A 19,927-nucleotide genomic window follows, 5' to 3' on the forward strand; every position below is an offset into this window, starting at 1 on the left:
TAATTACAAGTTTGTTCTTATTTCTTTAGAGAGGTTGTTAACCTTTTAGCATCTGATTGTAATTGGTTGGCAGAAACTGCATGGAAATCTGGAGGAATTGGCAAACTTGATGCTATGGGGGAACTTTCCTGTTCAATTTTTGAAATTGCGAAATTTGAGAAAGTTCTTTTGGGTTTTCCTATTTTTCTTAAATCCCTTTCTAGATTCAAGAGTCTTGCTGTAAGAAATGGGTGAACCATTCCTTCATGGGCTCACTTGCTGTGCCACAAGATATTGCATTAGTTTTTGTTGCTGTGTAATGGATGGAATTTGAAGCCTGCTGGGCCCTGAGGATATCTCTCTGCTGATGGTTTGAAAAATTAATTCCACATGCCTTAAATAATACACTAGTCCTGTATCCTAGAGGGCTTTGCCTGCAAAAGTGTGGGCACCTCATTTTATATATGAATAATAAATAGCCACAAAACTCTGGCAGAGCCTCTGTCAATAGTGTTTGTCTTGAATTCTGTACACAGTTGGAATACTGATCAGAACTATAGTGTACATTTTTTTATTCTTCAAAGCAGTTTTAGTGAAATTACCTTGTATAGTTCCACTGATCAAGAGTAAAGGAGTAACGATAAATCTGCATAAAATACTGATTCGGCCATAATTGGAGTCCTTTGTGAATTTTAGAGAACCCATTGTAGAAAGGAGATTTAAAGCCATAGGGCTCAATTTTCCCCAGTTATCTGTGCTGTTTTTTTTGGCCTAAATTAAAATATCCAAGTTTCCCCAACGTTTGTGCGCCAGGGTAACTCAGTTATAATATATTTAGGTTAGTTTTTTTCCGCGTCCTAAGGGACGTAACCTGATGTCTGCGTCAGTTTTTCACATTTATGCAAGTTTGGCCAACTTGTATTTCTCCTAGGATGACGTATGTGACCACTTCCAAAAAATCTTCAGGACACTTAAGAAAAACCAGCGCACTGTTTTTTAAAAAAAAAATCGGCATAGAAAGACGCCTTTATTTTTATGTGAAGTTTTTGAGGGAGTCAAGAACGCATTAAATATGCATCGTGAAGCTTAATTTTTTTCAAACTTGAAAGTAGAAGTCGAATGCAATTCTTTTAATTTTGGATTTTTTCGAAGTGCCACGCCACCACCAAACGTCTCCTCGCCAGGCTCGAGGGTCGGAGCGTCGGCCGGAAAGAATTGGTCACTTGCCCGGACACTGGCTAGGGGCTCAGCTTCAAAAGAAGGTGGGGGGGGGAGGGTTCGATGCCGAAGTGAAGGTATGAGAAGCCTTGCACTATGCAGCTGCATCGGAGGGTGGGGGGGTATTGGGTGTTGGCCGAGCCCCTATGTCCGGGCAAGGGAGCGATTCTAATGGCTGACCCTCGAGCCCAGTGAAGAAAAAAATCTAAAATTAAAGAATTGCATTAGACTTTGTTGCCCCAAATGTTCTCATTTGAATGCCTAGCTTCCCATTCTAAGCAAGCCTATTGCACATGCGCAGACCTGGTGTGGTTGACCTTTGGGGGAGAGAGAGAGAACAAAGAAGCTTTAACTCCTTGTCCTGTTTTGAATTTCTTGCAAAGGTACAATTTAATTATGGGGGCAATATTGACAATGCAATACCTCGTGCAAGCCTTCTGCGTGATGGTGCTGCGGAGGAGACAATTGATTCGACATCATCGCATGAGGAACCTCAGAACACATAGGATGATGGGTAGGAGGCTTTACCCATGTCGGCTATATTGAGACAGGCATTCATACCTGCACCCGAGTGATGCAGTCTGTGAAAAGGCTGCGATTCCACAAATAATTTGTAACTAAGATCTGCGAGTTAGTAAAAGCACATCTGCAACCGAGAAGTGTCACGAGAACTGCTTTGTTAGTTGAAGTGAAGGTTGCAGCTGCACTTTCATTCTATGCATCTGGATCATTCCAGGCCACAACTGGGGATGTGTGTGCCATTTTTCAACATGCAGCACATATCTGCATTCGGCGGGTGACTGCTGCACTATATTCCTGGAGGAATGACAACATAAAGTTCCTCATGACCGCCCAGGCAATGTGTGAAAGGACTGTGGGCTTCTCCAGGATTGCTGGCTTCCCAACGCTACAGGGCTGCATTGATTGTACCCACATTGCCTTGCGAGCACCTTTTTGGAGGATTCCGAGATGTACAGGAACAGAAAAGGCTTCCATTCTGTGAATGTGCAGCTTGTGTGATGACATGCATCGCATCACGTCAGTTGATGCGAGATATCCTGGGAGCACCCATGATGCATTCATCCTACGCGAGAGGGCTATATCTGCCATGTTTCAGCAGCAGTCAGAAGGCCAGAGCTGGCTGCTGGGAGACAAAGGGTTTGGCATCGCCACCTAGCTCATGACGCCCCTACGCGTAACCCGGACGGAAGCTGACTGGGAATACAACATGTCGCACATTGCGATGCGCAGCATAATAGAGAGGAGCATTGGCATCTTGAAACAGTGTTTCCCATGCCTGGACCATTCCGGAGGCTACTTGCAATACTCCCCTGAGATTGTCGATCAGTTCACTGTTGTGTGCTACATGCTGCATAACTTGGCCATCATGAGGCAGCAGCTGCTGCGAGTAGAAGACCCACGTGAGGTGAGAATGGCTGATGAGGAGGAAGATGCAGATGACAAGGAGCAGGATGAGGAAGCCATGCAACTACCTGAACCCGGGGCACGACGGCGGCGGAGGAGGGCGGGCCGGCGTGCCCCTTTAACGATTGCTCGAGCCTTGCGCCAGCAGCTCATCCGTGAACGCTTTGCTGCCTGAAGGCTCAGCAGCAACTATTGCAAATGGGCCATGTTTACTGTTTGGACCTGCTCTGTATTGTGTTGTGTTACATAAGAACATAAGAAATAGGAGCAGGAGTAGGCCGCCTGGCCCCTCGAGTCTGCTCTGCCATTTAATAAGATCATGGCTGATCTGATCATGGACTCAGCTCCATTTCCCTGTCCGCTCCCCATACCCTTTATTCCCTTATTGCTCAAAAATCTGTCTATCTCTGCCTTAAATATATTCACTCTACACAGCTCTCTGGGGCAGAGAATTCCATAGATTTTCAACCCTCTGAGAGAAGAAATTCCTCCACATCTCAGTTTTAAATGGGTAGTCTCAGAATAAGGGGCTATGTCCCCTAGTTTTAGTTTCCTCTATGTGGAAATATCCTCTCTGCATCTACCTTGTCGAGCCCCCTCATTATCTTATATGTTTCGATAAGATCACCTCTTATTCTTCTGAACTTCAATGTGTATAGGCTCAACCTATCTTAAATCAACCCCCTCATCTCCAGAATCAACCTAATGAACCTTCTCTGAACAGCCTCCAATGCAAGTATATCCTTCCTTAAATCATCATAGGCAGTCCCTCGAAATCGAGGAAGACTTGCTTCCACTCTAAAAGTGATTTCTTAGAACAGTCCAACATGGGAATTACAGTCTCTGTCACAGGTGGGACAGACAGTCGTTGAAGGAAAGGGTGGGTGGGACTGGTTTGCTGCATACTCCTTCTGCTGCCTGCGCTTGTTTTCTGCATGCTCTCGGTGACGAGACTCTAGGTGCTCAGCGCCTCCACTTAGGGCGGTCTTTGGCCGGGGACTCCCAGATGTCAGTGGGGATGTTGCATTGTATCAAGGAAACTTTGAGGGTGTCCTTGAAATGTTGAAACGATTCTTAAATATGGAGACCAAAACTGTACGCAGTACTCTAGATGTGGCCTCAGCAATACCCTGTACAGTTGTAGCAGAACTTATCTGCTTTTATACTCTCTCCCCCTTGTAATAAAGGCCAACATTCCATTGGCCTTCCTGATTACTTGCTGTACCTGCATACCAACTTTTTGTGTTTCATGTATAAGGACCCCAGGTCCCTCTGTACTGCAGCACTTGCAATTTTTCTCCACTTAAATTATAATTTGCTTTTCTGTTTTTTCTGCCAAAGTGGAGAACCTCACATTTACCCACATTATACTCCCATCTGCCAAATTTTTGCCCACTCACTTAGCTTGCCTATATCCCTTTGCAGATTTTTTGTGAACTCACAATTTGCTTTCCCACCCATCTTTATATCATCAGCAAACTTGACTACATTACACTCGGTCCCGTCATCCAAGTCATTAATATAATGTTGGCCTTTATTGCAAGGGCGATAGAGTATAAAAGCAGAGAAGTCCCGCTACAACTGTACAGGGTATTGGTGAGGCCACACCTAGAGTACTGCGTACAGTTTTGGTCTCCTTATTTAAGGAGGGATATACTTGCATTGGAGGCAGTTCAGAGAAGGTTCACGAGGTTGATTCCGGAGATGAGGGGGTTGGCTATGAAGAAATGTTGAGTAGGTTAGGCCGGTACTAATTGGAGTTTAGAGAAATAAGAGGTGATCTTATTGAAACATGTAAGATACTGAGGGGACTCGACAAGGTAGATGCAGAGAGGATGTTTCCCCTCGAGGGGGAATCTAGAACTAGGGGGCATAGTTTCAGAATAAGGGGTCGCCCATTTAGAACGGAGATGTTGAGAATATAGATTGTAAATAGTTGAGGACCCAGCACCGATCCCTGCGGCACTCCATTAGTCACTGTTTGCCAACTGGAAAATGACCCATTTATCCCGACTCTCTGGTTTCTGTCAATCCTCCATCCATACTAATATATTACCCCCTACCGCATGAACTTTTATCTTGTGCCGTAACCTTTTATGTGGCATCTTATCGAATGCCTTCTGGAAATCCAAATACACCACATCCACTGGTTCCCCCTATCCACCTTGCTCGTTACATCCTCAAAGAACTCCAGCAAATTTAAGCAAATAAAACTATGCTGACTCTTGTTTGATTGAATCATGCTTTTCCAAATGTCCCGCTACTACTTCCTTAATAATGGACTCCAGCATTTTCCCAATGACAGATGTTAGGCTAACTGGTCTCTAGTTTCCTGCTTTTTTTCTACCTCCTTTTTTAAATAGGACCTCCCCAGAATCCAGGGAATTTTGGTAAATTAAAACCAATGTATCCACTATCTCTGCAGCCACTTCTTTTAAGACCTTGGGATGTAAGCCATCAGGTCCAGGTGACTTGTCCGCCTTTAGTCCCATTATTTTACCTAGTACTACTTCATTAGTGATAGTGATTGTATTGAGTTCCTCGCTCCCTGTAGCCCCTTGATTGTAAACTATTGGGATGTTTTTAGTGTCTTCTATCGTGAAGACCGATACAAAATATTTGTTCAACGTCTCTGCCATTTCCCTGTTCTCCATTATTGGCTTGGAAATTCCGCTTTTTCCTTCCCGCGGGCGTTCGATTAGATTTTAGAGAAAAAATGCGCACCTACCTGAAGCTGCTGCACCTGCTCGACTTCCCGATCCACAGGCCTCCTCTTCCTGCACATCGCAGCGCGTGCACGTCGGGACATACGCAGGCCTGGAGCTGAAGTCACATGGCTCTGGGCAGCCAGTCAGGTATAGTATATTCTCATTCATAGTAATAGGAGTTTCGTAAGTCTACTATTACTATGAATGAGAAACCCCTCCCCAACACGCAAAACAATAATAAAATATAGAAAATATATGCTACATATTTAAGATTCATTTAAATTATAGTTATTAATGTCTTATTAAAAAAATAGGGAATTTTCTTTAATAAGTTTTTTTAATTATGCCTTCAAATAAACTGACTGTCGTGGGGAGGGTTTTTAAACAATAAAATATATTTTAATAACTTTATTTTAATGTTTTTGTGTGTTTTAAAACACTTGCACCTGTAAAAGTAGGCTATGTGCCTGTTTTTTCAGGCGCAAGATTTTTGAGGACATTTGGGCAAGATATGTGTAAATATCGCAATCTAGCCTGTACAACAGTCCACGCTCCCCATCTGGCTACGATCTGTCAAGCTCCAGCTTGACCGATTGGAAAAGCCGGTTTTCAGCGCATGCGCATTGCGCGCTGAAAACTGACTTTTCCGATGCCTTCCCGGGTCCGTAGAAACTTCGTACGGGCCCAGGGACATCAGAATTTCTACCCCATTAAGTCCCCAGTCTCATCCTCTAGGGGACCAACATTTACTTTAGCCACTCTTTTCCTTTTTATGTACCTGTAGAAACTCTTACCATCTGTTTTTATATTTCGTGTTAGTCTACTTTCATAATCTATCTTCCGTCTCTTTTTCATTTTTTTCGTCATTCTTTGCTGGCTTTTAAAAGTTTCCCAATCCTCTGGCCGCCCATTAGTCTTGGCCACATTGTATGTTTTTGTTTTCAATTTGATACCAGCCCTTATTTCCTTAGTTAGCCACGGATGCTTATCCCTTCTCTTACAGTCTTTAAATGGAAATGATTCAGTTATAATTTAAAATGTATTGTATTCAAAAGTTTAACACTTGTTTGTACTTAACTTTAATACAAGAATATTTTTATCTAACTTTAAAGTTTTCAGTTAAGGTCGCTTACAAACTCTTAAACTTGTAAATTTACATAACTTACAAAAAAACTTTTAAGTTGAGAACAGTTACAACAGTAATAACAATAATAATAACAGCAGCAGCAAAGAATGGCTGCACCCATCTCTCCTTCACCTTATTCTAAGACTGCCTGTTGCGCTTGGTCTTGTTGACTCCACTCCTGCCCGCAGGCAGTGGCACAGTGTTTCTCGAGTTGGTAGCAAGCTTATTCTTTCAAACATCTCAGATAATGTGCATTTCTTGTTCGGCGGGAGGGGCAGGCTGTAATGTGGAAGGCCTGGTTTAGGGCATGTCAGAGGCTGGTCCAGGGATTGGAGTGAGAGTGGCAGTTGATTCTGTCAATGGGCGCGAGGTCTGGGCATGTTCCCTTATTGCAGCAGCTACCTGCAATATTCCCTCCCTCATGTGCACTGACAGTGTATCAACCACCTGCAACATTCCCTCCCTCATGTGCCCGGACAGTGTTCCCATTTCTCGTGAAAGTGCTGTTACTTCTCCGGACAGTCCCGATACCTCATCACCCACCCCATTGATGGTGTCCACGAGTAATCGTGTAAGATCAATGCTCTCCACACTCATTGCCATCATCTGAACCACATCTGTTAGATCCTGCACCTCAGGAGAGCGCTGTCGAGCTCTCCTTCCCCTCCTCACCCTAGGTATGTCTCGCTGCATCGCACAGGGACCCGCAGCCTCGGACGGTGGGGCCTCAGGTGTGCTTCGTTGCACACCACTGGAATCCCCAGCTTCGGACTGTGAGAAACCACGGAATGTCCTAAGACTCGTACCACTCAGGAAAGGGCCCGGCATCTCAATGGGCGGCACCTGCACCTCCTCCAGAGTGAGTACAACAGTGGGGGCTTCATCCATCACCTCTCTCTGCCCCTCACCCCTCATCCCCTTGCCCTTGGTCTGGAAGGTGGGATTGGAAGATGTTCTCCTCTTCAGGCTCGTCCACTTCTGAATCTTCTGCTGCATCGGCTTCAGCCTCGTCAGGGTTGGCCTCAAGTTCTGCAAAATATAACAGAACAGACAAATGGTTAGCAGCAGAGGAGGGAGCAGGGTGGCATAAGTAGGCTCACACAGCGCAAGCAGAAGGCTGATTTGAAGGACTACGATGACTGATAGCACATTGCATTCATAGGCAGTCCCTCGGAATTGAGGAAGACTTGCTTCCATTCCTAAAGTGAGTTCTTTTGGTGACTGAACAGTCCAACACGAGAGTCACAGGTGGGACAGATATTAGTCGGGGGAAGGGGGGGTGGCACTGATTTACCACACGCTCCTTCCGCTGCCTGCGCCTGACCTCTTCACGCTCTAACCAAAACGTAGTTGATGGCGACAACCCCATGAACCAAAGCATGGCTAGCCCGCACAGTACTTAACATTTAGCAAAGCCAGAATGTGGAATTTGCAGGATTTACCCTCTCCCTCGAGTGCGGGCCCAGCTTGTGCAGTGGTGGTTGCTTTTCTCCAGGCAGGACCCATCAAAGAAGCGACCCTTTCTTCCAAGGGTGTCAGTGGGTGAAGATTTGCCAGGCCTCTTCCTGTTCGAGTTCTTTCCCTTTTGTTGTGTGCCACTTTCCTCTGCAAAGCTGAAAATATAACTTTTTAGAGAGGGTGACTTTCTGCTGGGTGGGACATATACAGACGGTCACATTTAGAATTGCAATTCCAGTGAATAAATGAAAATATTACTTACACTAACTACTTGACCAAGGTCCTGCCACTTCTTTTTGCACTGGCCTCCAGACCTTGGGGTGATCACCATTGCACAGTAATCTTCTGCAAGTTGGTTCCAGCGTTTCTTCTTTTCTTTTGGTGAAACTTTTATGTGATCTCTGCTGGTGTCCAGCTCATGCCATCTGGCCTCAATAACAGTAATCAGGGCCTCTACTTCATCCTGTGAGAAATTCTTGGACCTTGAGCCGTGTTGCATATTTTATTGCAGCTCCGATTTTTCCAATGAGAATGAAAGTTCTCACACATAACTGGCTCTTTAAAAATGACCGAATGCAGACTGGGAGCTGTACTGGGCATACAGTCACGTCGAAAACGTCCTTTTTTTTTTGCACCTACGCAGAAGGGAGGACACCAGTTTTTTTGGCGCGGACATTAGGTTCCACCCCCTGAAACTAAAGGACAGGCTGCGCGGTGCCAATTTCAAAAAATGGAACGGGGAAACTTGCTAGTTATTTTTTTGGAATAGTCGGGGCCAAAAAAACAAGCGTAACTCTTGCAATACGCAAAAAAACTGTATTGGGGAAAATTGAGCCCATAGAGAGTACAATATAGATTCATCAAGATAATAGTGATGGCAAGCTATTGTGAGAAACTTGAGATATTGACCATCAAGGGGTTCATATGATAAAAAGCGTGAAATTTATGTAGCTTATAATTTAAATGTGTTGACATTAAATTTGCAAATTTTTAGAAATATGTATATTAATCTAAGCATTAAAAAAGCAAAACCTCACTCTCAGGACAAATTATTCAATCAGGCACCCGATTCAAGGCACTCCTGACTCTCTAGCCATCTGACTTAAAAATTGGGATCAAATGAAGTACAGTGACATCACTAGCGACTCTGATCTGCATTGTTAGTGAGCGAGGCACTGCCGGAAGCGGAGTCGCAATTCCAGGCCTACAAAATACACTCAGGAGTTTTGCGAGAATTTTATTTAGCTCTGAGTTAATTTTTTTCTTTGCTAGTACCTAATTTCACAGCTACGGACAGACAGCATTCAAAGACACTGAAGCAGTCAGGCTGATACAGGGACTGAAGGATGAACAATTGTAATGCAAGCTTGGTGAGTAATCAAGAGTTGATTTTTAGGAGAACATACAGTCAACTTATAAAGAATATTGTTGCAAAGTTATTTTGCACTTTAAAAACTGACAAGCAGAAATCCCACAAGGCATAACTAGCACGCATTTTAACTACCTACTGATGGTCTTTCCCAAACCCCATCAGCTCTTTGTGGATGTAGTTTAATTTTTTGAAGTGCCAGTAGTCCCCCTTGTGGTCACTGTTTTATGCTTCAAAACAAAAAAAATGTAGAAGGTAAGAGATAATTAACTGAGACAGGAGGTTGAAAAATTGTTTCTTTGGGGAAGGTTCCAGGCACCTCTAGACACCAGGCAACTGGGTGAAAGAGATGGACCTGTACTAGCATGGGTATCACTGGTCCTGTGTAAATGAGGTGCCTTCCCACTGATTCATCATACTGTGGATGGGTTAACAAGAGTGGGCACTGGCAGACATATCCTAGCATAACTGCCGGGTTCATGGTCCCTGGATTTTCAAGCCCATTATATATCTTTTAAACCATTGATTTCTACAGCCAATTAGTTGAGTTCCTTCCTTCCTGTTGTCGAATTAATTCGATTTTATTTTTTCAATACATTCTCTGAATTTGTCAAGGCAGGCTTTTATGGTCCACTCTAACTGCACTGAAGAGATGGTGGTGGGCCTTCTTGAACTATTCTTTGTAGTGATTTGATACGACTAAGTAGCTTGGTAGGCCACTTCAAAGGGCAGCTAAGAGTCAACCACTTTGGTGTTGAACTGGAATCACATGTAGACCCAGACCAGGTATTAACGACAGGTATCCTTCTCTAAAGCTGGGTTTGTGTGACAATCCAACAGCTTCATGGTCACTTTAATTGGTACCAGTTTTTATTTCCAGACTTTTTCATAGAATCATATAGCACAGAAGGATGTCATTGGGCCCATTGTGCCTATGCTGGCTCTGTGAAAGTACTATCGAATTAGTCCCACTCCCCTGCTCTTTCCTCACAGTTTGCAAATGTTTCCTTTAAAAGTATTTATCCAATTCCCTTTTGAAAGTTACTATTAAATTTACTTTCACCGCCCTTTCAGGCTGCATTCCAGATCATAACAACTTGCTGAGTTTATATAATAAAAATTCTACTCGTGTCCTCTTTTGTTCTTTTGCCAATTACCTTAAATCTGTGTCCTCTGGTTACTAGCCTTCTTGCCAGTGAAAACCATTTCCCCTTATTTACTCATCAGTTTTTTACAACTGAATTCAAATACTCTAACTGGCATGGGATTTGAACTCACATTCTCTACATTATTAGTCTAGGCCTGTAGATTACTCGTCCAGTAGCATAACCACAACACTCTGTACCCCATACTGTTTTAAACAGACCTGTCTCTCTTCCATCTGGTACAGAAAGTGTTTGTTCACAATTAACAGTCTGTTCAGAGGTCACGAGCTCTTTGGTAGATTTTCACTCTTGTCCTTGTTAATTAAATTTCTTAACTCTTTAGTGATGGATTATTCCTGTTCTTCACTGATCAATTAATTTTGACAGTAATTCCAAATTCTCCCATTCAAATTTCTCAACAAATGGTGCATTTTTCCAAGTGGGAAAGTAGAATGGTTGTTCTTGAATTCCTTGTGCATTCAGCACAGTGTGAATAAAATCTGTTCTGGACAGATTGTCTGGGGGAAAAAATGACTTGTAGTGATAAGTGCTGTTTACTGCAACATGGTGCTCTCGGCTTTTCCTCACAGATCTTCAAAAGTGTTGATGCAGATTCGATGTTGATTTGTTATTTCTGACGTTGAGTTATTTGTCTTCTTCACCCTAACACAGGGGCTATTTCTTTCCTGAGAATGGAAGTGCTCACATCACAGAGTTGTCAGTTCAATACAGACTTTCCTCACTTCCCCCATTTTGATCTTTTAAAAAATGTTGTTGACCGAAGAGATCTGGTTTTCAAATTCACTCCTTAGATTTCCTCATGGTCAAATGACCATTTATTCAGACGTTGAACAACTTGAGTTGAAAAAAGCCATTGAGCCCGAATTTGTTGGAGCGGGGCATCTTGCAGCATGCCCTGTTAGATTTTTATCCTCCCCCTTCAGATTGAAATTGTTATGCTGCAAATTGCTGTCAGGGCGAACTGATAGCAGGACATCTGGGACCTTAAACATTCTCTCCCTCCACAATCAGTGCACCGTAGCTGCTGTGTGTGTCATCTACGAGATGCATTACAGCAACTCACCAAGGCTTCTTCAAAAGCACCTCCCAAACCCTCAACCTCTACCACCTAGAAGGACAAGGGCAGCAGGCGCATGGGACCTGCAAGATCCCCTCCATGTCACCCACCATCCTGACTTGGAAATATATCACCGTTCCTATATAGTCACTGGGTCAAAATGTTTCAGAATTCATCTGTCTGTATCCCTTTGCAGGCTCTTTGTGTCTTCCTCGCAGCTTACTTTCCCACCTAGCTTTGTATTATCAGCAAACTTGGATACATTGCACTCGATCCATTCATCTAATATAGATTGTGAATAGCTGAGGCCCCACCACTGATCCTTGCAGCACCCCACTAATTATAGCCTGCCAACTGTAAAATGACCCGTTTATCTGTACTCTGTTTTCTGTCCATTAACCAATCCTCTATCCATTAAAAGGGTCCTTAGGCTGTTCAGTACCAGCCCGAACATTTTGCAGTGATTGTAATTTGTTTTAACAGCACAAATGCAACAATTTCTTAAAATTCATGGAGAGGTTGAGGGCGAGCTTCCATTTTCAGCAGACTAATGGCTGAGCACGCAAATTGTCCAGCAACTTGCAATTTGTAATTCACGTCATATCTCTTCCTCGCTATAAATTGCTAGGTTATTTGCACAGTAATAATGGCAAGTGCCATTAAAGTTAGGATAAATGTCCACAAGAGATTGTGCAAAAGCAAATGGCGTGTTTCCGAGGTTGTTAATCTTTATCCCCACAAGTATATCCCCAAATCAAATACACATCTAAAATAACTTGTGTAATAATAAAAACCCAAAACATTTTGAGAGAACTAGCTCTAATATAATGCAACTAAACCTGTAGATCTCAAACATGCCTATTGAGAAATGTATTGGGTCTGCTGGTGGTCTGGAGAAGTAGTTACACAAGAATTTCTGGCTTCAGCTCATCTGCATGCCCATTGGAATAACCCCGTGTAAAACAGGTGCATTTGCTGCACTGCATGGAAACTGGAGTGCAGCCTTTAAAATGACCATTCAGCCTGCACACTTCAGCAGCAGACTGGGGATCAACAAGGTAATGAAGGAAATAAAAACAGAAACTGCTGGAAATACTCAGCAGGTCAGGCAGCAGCTGTGGAGAGAGAAACAGTTCATGTTTCAGTCGATGACCTTTCATCACAAGTGGTAAGAAAGGAGGGCAGAACATGGGGGAAATCATTATTCATGGGATCAGGGAATGGGTTTTATCACCTAGAAGTCATCCATTGATCTGATTTTCTTTTCTGAGGAGGTCTGGGAGTGCCAAATTTTGCAACATAAAGGCATTATCGCAATCACCAGCATATCGGCTGTTGAGATTTTGGATCCCTCTGTGTGTTGTTTTAGACAATCTGCACATTGAGGGAATGGAAGCCCCTCCTGTTGAAGAGATTTTCTGTGGGAACCACGTGAATCAATGTGGACGCCATCGATTGCACTTTGGACCTTAGACCTTGGCAAAGCCAACAACCCTGTAAGGGTGGCAGCCCTATCTCACTGCTGCCTCGCTGTGATGCCACAGGTGATGAATTCTCCAGCTCTACAGTAAAGTGTCGGTGGCCTGATAAATGCATGTCTGTACACAGTCAGCCTGGCTGATATTGCAAGGATTGTTCGTGGCTGTCTGAAATTATTCTGTGCCATAAAAGTTGAGTGTGGTGGTCACCTTCATAGTTATACAGAGACCAGTGTGGGCAGATGAGAGTGGCTGCAGGACCTCCTACAGTAGGTAACACAGCTGCCCTAATGCCTCTTTGGTAAAGTGCTCTCTTCTGATGCCCAACTTCTCAACATGGACTGTGCTGCCTGAATAATCTCTGGAGGGAGAGTCATATCTGCTGGGGGGGCTATCCTTTTCAAATGCTGCATGAGTTTCCTTTGTCCATCCTGTGTCCTCCTCTGTGATACTGGCTGCCTGTAGGGAATGCCATAGAAACATAGAAAATAGGTGCAGGAGTAGGCCATCCGGCCCTTAAAGCCTGCATCACCATTCAATAAGATCATGGCTGATCATTCCCTCAGTACCCCTTTCCTGCTTTCTCTCCATACCCCTTGATCCCTTTAGCCGTAAGGGCCATATCTAACTCCCTCTTGAATATATCCAATGAACTGGCATCAACAACTCTCTGCTCCAAAGAATTTCACAGGTTAACAACTCTCTGAATGAACAAGTTTCTCCTCATCTCAGTCCTAAATGGCCTACCCCTTATCCTTAGACTGCGTCCCCTGGTTCTGGACTTCCCCAACATCGGGAACATTGTTCCCGCATCTAACCTATCCAGTCCCGTCAGAATCTTACATGTTTTTATGAGATCACCTCTCATCCTTCTATACTCCAGTGTATAAAGGCCCAGTCGATCCAGTCTCTCCTCATATGTCAGTCCAGCCATCCCGTGAATCAGTCTGGTGAACCTTCACTGCACTCCCTCAATAGCAAGAACGTCCTTCCTCAGATTAGAAGACCAAAACTGAACACAATATTCCAGATGAGGCCTCACCAAGACCCTGTATAACTGCTCCTATACTTAAATCCCCTAGCTATGAAGGCCAACATACCATTTGCCTTCTTCACCGCCTGCTGTACCTGTATGCCAACTTTCAATGACTGATGAACCATGACACCCAGGTCTCGTTGCACCTCCCCTTTTCTTAATCTGCCGCCATTCAGATAATATTCTGCTTTCGTGTTTTGGCCCCCAAAGTGAATAACCTCACATTTATCCACATTATACTGCATCTGCCATGTATTTGCCCACTCACCTAACCTGTCCAAGTCACCCTGCAGCCTCTTAGCGTCCTCCTCACATCGCCACCCAGTTTAGTGTCTTGGAGATATTACACTCAATTCCTTCATCTAAATCATTAATGTATATTGTAAAGAGCCATACCTGCTCCTGGGAAGTCCTCACTGAAGAAGAGGGAAGGGACAGAAATCTACCCCATGAGAGATGGTCAGAAGCAATTTCAAGTACCTAGAGTCAGAATGGGAACAAAACAAATCATGAAAGCAATAATTTCCTAGCTGCAGAAATCTGTGTTCAAAATCCCCAGACTCCTCAGGCTCATAAATGTTCTCACTTGCTCCTTGATCAGCTAACCCTAGCAGAGCCTGCACCTCTTAATCTCAGTCTATGTTAACCAGAGTGCATTGTGAGTCTCAACCAGGAGACTGGGGCTGCAGTTTCGCCTACAAGGTTGGGAGCGAGGCGGCCGGAGTCTGGATCGAGGTCCCGGCCCGCTGTGGTTCCATCCCACTCTATGCAAGTGATTTTCCCTGATTGGGCTTGTTAAGCTCGCCTAGCGAGGCTCCTGGCCAATTAAAAGGAAATGGGTCCGATGACGTCATTTGATGCGTCATCAGCCAGTTTCCTTAAAGGCTCCATGTCCACATTGATTTTGACAGTTGTGATGTCAGTGTTCTACAGCATTGAGGTGCTGCAAACACTGAGAAGCACTGCTCAAAGGTGCATCCAGGCTCTCTCATGACTCCCTCCAGATGCTTATGGAGGAAGTCCCAACACACAGGGAAATTCTCTTCCATTCCAATGGTTTCACATTGCACATGAGGGCACAAGCAGGGATGTTGTCAGGAGTACCTGGCTGCAGTGGCGCAAACCTTTCAATGATCTCAGTGGATCATGAAAGGTTACTGCAAAGCCACGCTCAACCTCATCCTGCTGTGCCACTCATCACATCCCCATCAATCTGCCTTCCCTACCCTACTCCTGCACATCCTTACACCAACTTACCTTGCCCCTTTGCCCATCCCTCTCTATCTATATTATCACTTCCCCATCTCACACCCACCCCTCACACTCGTCCTCATCCTAGTTCAACCATACCAACTAACAACACACAAGGGTAGACACTTGGGTGTTTTTGCCAATATTCATGTAAAGATTCTGTTAATATGTTGTCAAACATTGAAATCTTTGTTTTCAACATTTGCCTTCTTGGACAGATCTGTGTGCACCTTTGGAAGTGGCTTAGTGAGTTGCAGTGAATGGTGAGACATAACAGTACCCCCCGCAATGGTGATGAGTGTGAAAGGAATGGCTCGGGCATTGCAGGGATGTATTATGGTGTGGGGTGGTGCCAATCTTGCGCATCATGTGGCAGCCAGGGTGTACATTGTCAACTGAAGTAAATCTGTCCATGGTGAGGCCATCCTGGCCTCCCGAGCAGCAATATGGTTGGGTGTTGATGGTGCACAGGACTGAGGGCATCAGCTGATTATGGAGAAGATTGGTGCTGTTGATGCTGCTGGTGTGCCTGGTGATGCTGATGTACCTGGGGCTGCTGGTGTGCCTGGTGATGCTGATGTACCTGGGGCTGCTGGTGTGCCTGGTGATGTTGGAGTGGGGATGTTCGTGGTGGGAATCTGAAGACCAAGGTAAGATTTTTTCAAGGGCACCGATGCTGATGGGATAGATGGCAGGTGAGGTTGAGATGACAAGCGATCTGCCAATGGTGAGAGAGGTTGTTCCAAGGAGGTGAAAGTGGATAGCGAGTTTACTCCAAACACTTCCAACCTGCATAAAGTTCAAATGTGTCTTCCAAATCCTGGAGGCTCCAGCTTCTGAGATTGGAAAGTGAACAGCTGTAATATGGTATAAAAACTGAAAATGCTGGAAAAAACAGCAGATCAAGCAGCATCTGTAGAGGGAGCTAGAGTTAACGTTTCAGGTCTGTGACCCAAGGTGACACAGATTCCCAGCACGAACATCCCTGAAACGTTAACTCTGTTTCTCTCCACAGATGCTGCTTGACCTGCTGTGTTTTCCAGCATTTTCTGTTTTTATTTCAGAGTCCAGCATCCGCAATATTTTGCTTTTGTAGCTGTGATATGGGAGCTTTTATACCACATTTGCAGCTGTCAACTATTCAGAAGAATGGATACTAATCGAAATCCGACTTATTTACCTGATGTGATCTTGAGTGCTGTGAACCTTGTGGAAAAAGCTGAAAAATGGTAAGTACAGGGCAAAATGGTGTTTAATTGGCTTTTAACAACCTCTTAATGATCTAAATTGCCTCCCCCGCTGCTTTGTGTTGGGTCTGTTAAGCGCTGACAGACCCGACACATGGGAGACTAGCGTTTTGATGGCGGAAATTAGTTGCAATTGGCTAATGACTGAACAAAACATTTCCTGCCCAGTTTATATTATCAAAGATACACCCAAAACGGAGCGTAAATTCACCCCTGGAGTGCTAGTCCTACAATGAGCGCTTAAATGAAAAATGTGAAAACACATTGAACTGTAGAGTAAAATATACCACTGTTATGTTCAGAATAAATCCACAAGACTGTATTGTAAGCTCAAACTGTTGTGACCTTGTTCTCTTTATTCAGACTCCAGAATGGGGAAGCAGCATGGTAGATTACCTTTTATACCTGCTTGTCCAGGTGCACAGGTGGCTCTTAGGTCTCCAACAGGTGTGCCCCCTGGTGGCAAGTCTTACATATTGGTGAGGTTTACATGCATACATAACATCATTCCCCCCACAAAGTCTTATGTACAAGTTATTTGCAAGTTGAGGTGATCTGGCGCTCTGCGTTCCCGGGTCGATCGCCTGAGTTGAAATCCTGGCATGGGTGAGTTGGTCGGATCATTGCTGCACGGCAGCGTGGCTGGTCTGATCGGACTGTCGGGCATGGTGGGTTCAACTTCGTGATTGACAGCGAGGTCAATTGTATTAGTGGGTCGCTGGGGGCCAGCTCCTTTCACAATGGTTCCTAGTTATCTGTAGTTTGCAGTTTGGTCTGGTCCAAATGCTCTCTGTGTTTGTCCATTACATGGTTTCACAACAAACACTCCATTTTCATCACAAACACTCCATTGTCCTCTTTGGCTAATACAGTGCTAGCAGCCCATCTGGGGCCCAGAACATGGTCTACATCATTTATTCTGATGTTGCGTGGAGAAGCCGTGCGATCATGGTACATTCTCTGCTGATAGCATACGAAAGGCTCGGTTCTGAGTGATTCTGTCTGGTGACTGCGTAGCACCCGGGATAGCCGAGTCTGTAGGGAGTCTACCGTGACACGTGTGGTGCTTGGCTTAGTGATTTGGGCTGCCGGCTCCGGACTATTGCCACTGACCCTAAGGTCTGGCAAGCCCAGGATGGCCGATATGGTCTTGAGACTTTCAGTGGTGGCGGGAGGCCGCGTGGTCCCCGTGGATCCTGGGCCATGGTATGGAGGCCCCGGACCACCGACTGTGCGTAGCCTCCCTGCCTTTCTTTGCAACGTTGCAGGGTTGCCCCATAGGGGTCAATGTGATGGGATGAGCATTACGTCTTTGCGACGGATAAGCTGCAACATCCCGTCTAGTGGTTTGCCGTTGGCAGGCGGTAACGTGGGATCCTGGCTGGTCCAGGTCCTAAACTGGGGGGCCGTTACGGTTGACCCCTCGCTTTCTAGCACTTCATAACAACGAGCAGATCTGCGGGCTGCACCGTTTCCACCCCGGTGGTGGGCAACGGTAGCCAACTGAAGGCATTAGCGCCGTTCTCAGTGCCTGGCATGTGGCGGATCATGTTACAGTGCACAGACGGTGTTAAACTTTCTCGAAACAACGCGTCGATAATGGTGCCTCTGCTCTCCCAAAACTTTGAGATTGGCAGCTTGTCTGACTCAAGCAAATATTGGGACACTCTTTGGTACGTCTCTTTAGTCCCGTGAACCCAGGCTACTGCCTTGGTTAACTTATTGGATACATGCACAACCGGTTGGGGCTCGCCCGCTACTTTTGCTTGCTGCACAACACACCCGACGCTGGGTGGTAACACGTCATTTGCTACAAATGCTTTGTTAGATACGTATACAACTGGTTGGGGTTCGCCCGCTACTTTGGCTTGCTGTACAACACGCCCGACCCCATGTGATAACACAATACTTGCTACAAGTACTTTGTCAGATACATATCGACCAGTTGGTGTTCGCCCGCTACTTTGGCTTGTTGTAAGGTACCCCCGACCCCATATGATAATACATCATTGGCCGCGAAAGAACGCTCACATGGGTTACACAGTGCCAACAACTTATTGGAACGTAGTGGGTTCCTGGCCTTCTCAGCGGCCGCCCCTTTACCTTTGCCCCAAACCCAGTCATCTTCCTTGCTGGGCAACACATGCCTCTGTTTCGTTGCGGCAACATCCCGTGGTCTGGACGCTCTCTCGTCCCGTGGTCTGGACGCACTCTCGTCCCGTGGTCTGGATGCTCTTTCGTTCCGTAATCTGGATGCACTCTCGTCCATGTCCGTGATGCCGACTGCCGCGATTTTCCTCCCCAGGGATTTTGCCTCTGGCATCGGGAAGATGCATTCGGATCATTTCGGCCGGAGTCCCACACTGCTTGGTCGACCTGGAACCTCTTCTATAGTCGTGAAGAGGTCGTCGGCTTCGGGTGGTGGGTACCGCGCCTGTACCGCTGCTCGGTTGATCTTCACCTCCTCGTGGTCGTGATGAGCGGCCTGTGCCTCGGGGATCTGCAAATGGATCTGCACTTCGATGCCTGGTTCAGCTGAAGGTGGGGCTTTGCTGAGCCTTTGAGCAAGGGAGACGTCGTTCACCGGAGAATGTACGCAGAGGTCTTCCCAGTTCCATCGAATCTTCCCCATCCACCTTCTACCAAGTAGCGTTGGCCCATCACCTGAAACAATCCACAGTGGTAAATCGTGCACCGCTCCCTCATGGGATACTCTTATGTCCGCACTACCAATAACTGGTATCAGTTCCTTGGTGTAGGTGTGCAGCTTTGCCTGATCGGGATCAGCTTGGGTCATTGCACCACAGCTTCTCGAATGCCTTCTGGCTCATAACTGATTGACTCGCCCCTGTGTCTAATTCCATGGAGACTGGAGTGCCATTGAATTCAACTTTTAACATTATCGGAGGGCTTTTGGTGGCGAAAATGTGTATCCCATATAATTCCTCTTCATCCTTAGATTGAGTTGCCTCTCCTGCTCGTTCAGCGTGTTCCTCGCTGGATCGGTCGTCCTCTCCTGACTCTGCCACGTGGTGAGTCAGAAGTCGTTTGCACATTCGCTGGAGTTGCCCCATTGTTCCACAGCCCTTGCACACATAGGGCTTGAATTGACATTGATAAGCTCTATGACTGCCCCCGCAACGCCAACATGGTGCTAATGGATATGCATTCATGCCCCACGGTGGACTCTGAGTCACTCTAGGCCTAGGTCTGGCCTCTGCGGTCATATGGGCCCTGCCCTATACAGTTCTGCTTGCTGAAAACATTATTTTATGCACAGTACTTGCTTCGATTCTGTGAAGATATCTGTTTCGTGTTGTCATTCGTGGATATGAAAGCTTGGGCTATCGTGATGGCCTTGCTCAGATCTAGGGATTCGGCAGACAGCAGTTTGCGAAGAATGACCTCG

Source organism: Pristiophorus japonicus, chromosome 1 (genome assembly GCF_044704955.1).
Source record: "Pristiophorus japonicus isolate sPriJap1 chromosome 1, sPriJap1.hap1, whole genome shotgun sequence".
Classification (NCBI taxonomy): domain Eukaryota; kingdom Metazoa; phylum Chordata; class Chondrichthyes; family Pristiophoridae; genus Pristiophorus; species Pristiophorus japonicus.